The sequence below is a fragment of the Nannospalax galili genome, unplaced genomic scaffold (assembly GCF_000622305.1).
Source record: "Nannospalax galili isolate Female #2095 unplaced genomic scaffold, S.galili_v1.0 scaffold9677, whole genome shotgun sequence".
NCBI classification, from domain to species: domain Eukaryota; kingdom Metazoa; phylum Chordata; class Mammalia; order Rodentia; family Spalacidae; genus Nannospalax; species Nannospalax galili.
This window is the reverse complement of record NW_008338541.1, coordinates 9,021-16,089: the sequence shown is the minus strand read 5'-3', so window position 1 is coordinate 16,089 and position 7,069 is coordinate 9,021.

The following is a 7,069-nucleotide window of genomic DNA, read 5'->3' as shown; positions in this document are numbered from 1 at the left end:
GCTATGAGGTGAACAGCCTCAGCCACACACACCCAAACCAGGATATTCTGCTTTGCTTCAGAACCAGAGCAGCGGATCCAGGCAACCTTGGACTGAAGCCTCTGAAACCATAAACCAAAACAAATCTTTCCTCCTTTTAAATTGTTCCTCCCATGCTCTTGGCAGTGACAAAAAGCTTGAGGACAGGCCCTATTCCTGTGGCCTATTTCTCTGCTTGCTTTTATGTCACAATGACTCAATGGTCACCTTGCAGCAGGAGTGCTTTTGTGTTCATGTCAGCCCTCCACCAGGGTTCTTTAGTCTTTACACTCATAAAAATTTTAGAATCTGTTGTATTCCAGGAAAGAAAGAAAACATTTTAGGAATTTTAGTGGGACTGTGTTTAAATCTTTTAGAACAATTTGGAAAGTAGTGATATTTTTATTTTAGTTTACACCACTGCTTATTTAGATCTTCTTTAACTCTGATATCTTGAAATGAAATTTTCAGTGAGGAGGTCTCACAGAATTTTTTGTTGACTTTATGCCTAGGCATATATTTACAATTGCATACTTTAAAAATTTTTTCCCTCGCTATTTGTTTATAACTGCTAGGGTTGACTTTTTAAAAATTCATTATTTGATAGATGACTTCAGTAAATTCAGTGAGTAGTGTGAAGTTTGTCTACAAAGCATTTTAACTTCCTACACAGTAATAGCTTTTACAAATACCATTGCAGATTTTCCAATTTTTAGATTATTAGAAAATTTGTAAGAACAATATATAGATTTCCTGTTGTCTTCACAGTTTTCCAAATGATAACATTTCACATTCACTGATCATGCTCCATTCAATGTGTAAAATTACTTTTGGGGGAACCATTTGAGAATAAGGTACAGACAGACACGATGCCATTTTCTTTAAGTATTTCTTGAATACTTCAATGCATTGTCCTTAAAAAAACAAAGACAGTAAGAATTGAATTCAGGGAATTAACATTGACATGGCACTATCAGCTAATCAAAGTCTTCATTCAAATTTTGCCAGTTGCTCCATTCATGTCTTTTCTAATAAAAGAAAATTCTACATCTCAGTTCCATTCATTTCATACATATCTCTTTAGTCCCCTTTAATCAGAATGGTTTTGCTATAAAAAATTGAAGAGTCCTTGCCAGATTCTGGGTAGAATGCCCCTGAGTTGGGATTTCATGCTTCCTTACGATTAGATCCATGCTGTGTAATTTATGACAGCAATTCCATGCAGTGATTTTTTTTTTCCTCTTTGCTTGATGGGGATTCTATCAACACACCTGTAATGATGTTAATTTTAACTAGATTAAGGTAGTTTCTACCATTTTTCTCCACACAGAGTTGCTTTCATTTCTAGTAAACATGTATTTGTAGAGGAGGATGCTAGGAGAGTATGTATCGACAATACATCAAACTTCCTCTCCATTCTTCCTAGTATTTATTGATGACTTTCCTTGCATCATTTATTGTAATAGTATGGTTACCAACTGGAGATTTGTTTTTGAGGGTCTCACTATGTAGTCCTGGCTGGCCTGGAGCTCTTCTTGTAGACTAGGCTGGCCTTGAACTCTCAGAGATCTGCCTGCCTCTGTACTGTTAGTGCTGGGATCAAAGTGCACCACCATGCCCAGCTTATTTTTTGAGGTCAAGTCTTACTTTAGCTCAGACTGGCCCCAAACTTAAGACAATCCTCTTGTCCTCCCAGCCCCCCATGTGCCCTGGCATTACAAGTGTGAGATGGGATCCAAATCTAAACACATCTGTTTGTTTTATACATACAGCTGTACTTTTATACAAAATTTCTAGTGTGCTTGCACTTTGTGACCTACTGCCTGCCAGCAGGTATGGAATTTTCCACTTGCTGCATTATGTCAGCATTCAAAAGTTTTAAATTTCAGAATATTTTGGGTTTCAAACTTTCAGATTAGAGATGATCAACCCTAACTTTAAATGTGCTACAGATCACTTTTCCTAGTTTGGAGTGTTGCGCTCTTGTGGGGGTGCAGGGAGTGAAGTAGTTCATCAGCAGCAGTTGTACATGGATTTTGTTTTCTTATTCCCATTTACGTCATGAAAATTTAGGGTATTTTTACAGGATTTCTTGTTAAAGGGTGCCCCCCTCTGTCAGTGTATCAAAATGCAGTCTTTAATAAATTGTTTTTGTTGACAGTAGTTGGCCCTTGAGAAGTTCTGAGTTTCTGAGCCCTCTGTGTTTTGGTCTTTGGTCTTATGATCTTACACAGATTACAACACTGATTTTTTTTGCCCTTGAGGGCAAAAGTAGCCTTGCTATTCCATGTACATTTTAGAATCAGGTTTTTGTTCTGGTTCTTTGTTGTTTTGTTTTGAGGATTTGGGGGTTGGATTTTGATAGATATGGTAGTGACCCTGCAGATAGATCCCTTGAGTACACTTATGGACTGAATATGCTCCCTCCCTTCCTCCATTCATTTGTTGAATTCTTTTCTTGTAATTTTAAAATTATTTTATTTATTATTTTTATTTTATGTGCATTTCCTGCATGTATGTAAGTGCACTTAGATCCCCTGGAACTGGACTTATTGACAGTTCTTAGCTGCTATGTGGGTGCTGGGATTCAAACCCGGGTCTTCTGCAAGAACAGCCAGTGCTCTTAACCTCTGAGCCATCTTTCCAGCCCCATTTGTTTAATTTTAACCCCCAATGCAATGGTATTAAGAGGGGTCCCAGTAGGGTGTGATGGTGCACACCTGTAATCCCAGCACTCGGGAGGCTTCTCTATCGCTGTGATAAAACTCTGACCAAAACCAACTTGGGGAGGAAAGGGTGTATTTGGCTTACCCTTCTCAGTCATCAAGAGAGTCCAGGGCAGGTACTCAGGAAAGAAACCTGGAGGCAAGAACTGAAGCAGACACTATGGAGAAATGTTGCTTACTGGCTTGCTCCTCTGGCCTGTGCTCAGCCTGCTCTCTTAGACAATTCACAATCACTTGCCCAGGGGTGGCACCACCCACAATGGGGTGCAACACCCCCCCCCATTACTAATCAATCAAGAAAATGCCTCACAGGCATAGCCACAGGCCAGTCCAATGGAGACTGGGCCTAAACTGAGGTTCCCTCTTTCCAGGTGTGTCAAGTTGACAATTGAAACTTTACCAGGACAGTAGGCTATGGACTTTGATTCTGGAAGTTTTCGGATTACTGTAGCAGTTTTTCCCATGGTATATTCTGGTTTTAAAATTCTCAAATTCGGTATTTTAACTTCAGGAATTTAACAATTTTATGAATGCATCCAATTGATAATTATTCACAGTATTATCCCCATCTTCAGTCCTATTTTAGTGATCTGATTCTTTTCTCCGTTTTGCTTGGCTAGTGTAATTAAGTTTGTCAACTTTGTTGATCTTTTCAAAGAATCAACTTTTGGTTGCATAAGTTGTTTTTAATATCATTTCATTTACCTGTGCTCTTTGATTTCCTTCTGTTAGTTTTGAGTTTGGTTTTCCTTTACTAATTCCTCAAGGTATACTTAGACTACTGGTTTAAGATCTTTCTTTTTAAACCCAGGCATTTGTAGCTATAAATTTCCCTTGAGTCCTTTGGATTTGCGAAACCTCTTTGTTTCGTGCTTTCATTCATCCTCATCCTAAAGTATTTTTAAATTAATCTTTTAAGTTTTCCTCTAGTGGTTTCTTCCTTGATTAAGAAGAGTATATTGCTTTGTTTCTGCATATATTTACAGGTTGGCTAGTGACTCATCTGGGATTTAAGTGCCAACGCTCAGCTGACTGGTTTTTTTGTGGTTCATTGGCAGCTTGTGCACCCTTGATCCCTTTCCTGAGCTCGAATAGTCAATTCCACTTTGTACAAGTCCTTGTCAGCTAATCGGCTGATTCTATAGAACGAGTCTATAGAACAGTTTTGGGGATCCAAACGAGGACTTTTGGAGTCTATCACTTTTCTCAGACATGGCTTGGTATTGTACCTTGATCTAAAAAAGGGGATGAATATTCTCGCTGCCTATTTACCTACAGTCTTTCTAGGAAAAGAAGAGGGAAATCATGAAATCAAAGCAAAAATGGATCCCCGTGGGAGAAAGGAAAAAGCAGGGATAGGAGCCAAATTTCATTGAATACACGGTTTCAGATTTAACTTAGGATCTAGGTATTTTACCAGTATAAAAAAAATTAGGATATTGGGGCTGGAGAGATGGCTCAGTGGTTAAGAGCAAAGGCTGCTCTTGTAGAGAACCTAGGTTCAGTTTCCAGCACCTACATGGCAGCCGACAACCTTTTGTAATTCCAGTTCCATGGGAATCCAATGCCCTCTTCTGACTTCCACGGGCACTGCATGACATGGGTACACTTACATACACGCAGGCAATTCACTCATACACATAAAATAAAAATAAAATATTAAGATACTAGAAAAGCAATACCTAATCAAGCTATGCCCAGTGACATTTGGCCAAGTCTAACTTTTTTGGTGGGGTTTAGATAGCCTAAGATTTCCACCTTCACTATTAGGTTAAATCCTGTCATATTTAAGATGGAAAACATGAAGTGCCTAGAACAGCAAGACACATAGCTCCCTCCATCAACACCCTACTTGGGGAGACAAAACAAATATATTTGCCATCTGTATTCTAGGTTTCTACTAAGAGCTCACTCTAAACTGAATAAATCAAGGCCATATTTTACCATTTGACCCAAACAACTACTTTTTCGTGTGTGTGCACACGTGTGTGTGTGTGTGTGTGTGTGTGTGTGTGTGTGTGTGTAGGGGGCAGAAGAATTCATTATGACTTCTCTGCCATACTCTACATTATCCCCCTGAGACAAAGTCTCTCACTAAGCCTGGAACTTACCAATGTTTGGCTAGGCTAGCTCGCCATCAAGTCTTTTTCTGCAGTGCCAGGGTTACAAGCATGTTTCCACCCATGCTTAGGTGGGTGCTGGGGATCCAAACTCAGATCCTCACACCTGCACAACAAGCACTATTACCCACTGAGCTATCTCCCTGGCCCCCTACTTCTGATTTTATACTAGATTTGGGGTTTTGCTGTGCTGGAGATCAAACTAAGGAAACTCACATTTTGGATAATGATGAAAAGTATGCTTAGTATAAGAAGGTTTTACTTTTTACAGTTTCATTAGAAAAATAAAGGTAGAGACCACATGTTGGGGCACATACCTGTAATCTCAGCAGTTGGGAGGTAAAGGCAGGAGGATTGAGTTTGAAGTAAGTCTGGGGTACAGTGAGAGTCCATTTCAGTTGAAAAGATGTTTGATAGGCTTACTTTTGGTTATCCAAACAGAAAGTACTCATCAAAATTGAAATAATTTTTCTTTTCTGTTAGTAGCACTATGTATCCATTAACAGAGGCCCACATCTTTTTTTAAACTATTTTTGTGTGTATGGTGTATTTGTGTCTGTGCAAGTACACAGGAGTATATGAAGGCCAGAGGTTGATGTTGAGGAGTCCCCCTTTGTCACGGTCCTCCTTACTTTTTGAGACTGTCAATGAACCCTCCCCAACCCCCCGCCACTTTCCCTGCTAGGGTTACAGATGCATGCCACTATGCCCAGCTTTCACGTGGGTGCTCACTCATAATCCAAACTCAAGTCTTCATGCTTGTATGGAAGACACTTTACGAACCGAGCCATCTCCCCAGACCCATGGTCTCAATTTAACAAGTGAGCGCCAGGCTTCTTTTAAACAGTACATTGGCTCCAATTCCCACTCTAAATTTCCACCATGACTGCATTTCCAACCAGGACTATGAAATGGCCAAACTAATCATTGTCTCTACTCTTACATTCTTCTTAATCTACTTTCCATTAGGGTTTCCAAGTTTTCCTAAATAAACAAATTGAAGGAAGGCACCACGTTGCTTATACCAAGCATCCAGATGCTTCCTGTCATCAACTCTGGAGACTTCCACCTCTAGGGGTGTTAAGGCAGAAGTTAGAGCTATAATGTTCTTGTTATTCCCATTCTTCAACCATCCATCAATTGCTTCATTTGCTTGCCTGTACATCTATGTGGAAGACAGAACTTCCCAAATTCAAGCTTTGCAATGCTGCTCCAAGATCTTTTCAGACTTCATTTGTGTGTATCGCTATTCACGAGTTTTATATACCAATCATTTCTTCAGCCTACTTTGATGAATAAGAAGTGTTGTCTCACTGATGGCAGCCACAGTAGCTGGTAGGAGGTGGTCTCAGCTATACCCGACTTCCAGAACAGATCCAAATATCCTCACGAATGAACTTCACACAGGTGTGGCTCTGGGAATCTCCAAGGGAAGAAAGTGATGGGTGAAAGTCAACTCAGTGTTAGTCTGCAGCAGGATTCAGAAGGGAGCCAACACCATTCTTCAGCAGCTACATGAGCTCAATGTTCAGGCCAGAGGGTCTCACAACCCTCTGCCTTCACGCAGCTCTTGTTCTCCCCTGCAGCTACTCCCTCTACACAATACAGGTCAATGTAGCAGGCCAGCTGGGGTCCCCACTGCTCCAGTCTTGTGGCGTCTTTTTTTCACCCTTTATCCATACCCTTCCCTTTTCCTTTTACCTGACGAAAACACAAGCAGGCCCGGTTTGCAGGGTCTCTGTGACTCAGTCTCCTGAGAGATGAGACTTCTAGGGGCATTACTAAGCCACATTATGGTTGTACCTGAATAAAGAATCAGCCTGACTCTTAGCACTAAGTTTAAATAGCCAAGAGTGGACCCAAACCCCAAGTTTGTTCCTTCAGATCTCTCAGGAAACTGTGCTCCTGAGCCAGGTCTCACTCACCCACACTTTTATTCAAAACCCTTTCTCCAGTATCAGTTAGGGAATTACAAGCTTGAGTCCACCCTTACTTATCTTCAAATCTTGCCTTTGATCCCTAAGCCTAAAATATCTCACAGAGAGTGTCAAGCACTCTCCAGTCTCACTGCTAATTCAAGCACACCTACATTCATTCACTATCTTGAGTAGAGTGCAAAGTGGAGTCCTGAGGGATCAAGGTCGTAGCTCAGGTCACTAGAACACATGGCTTTCAGTGCAAGGTTGAGAAAAAGTCATTTCTGCA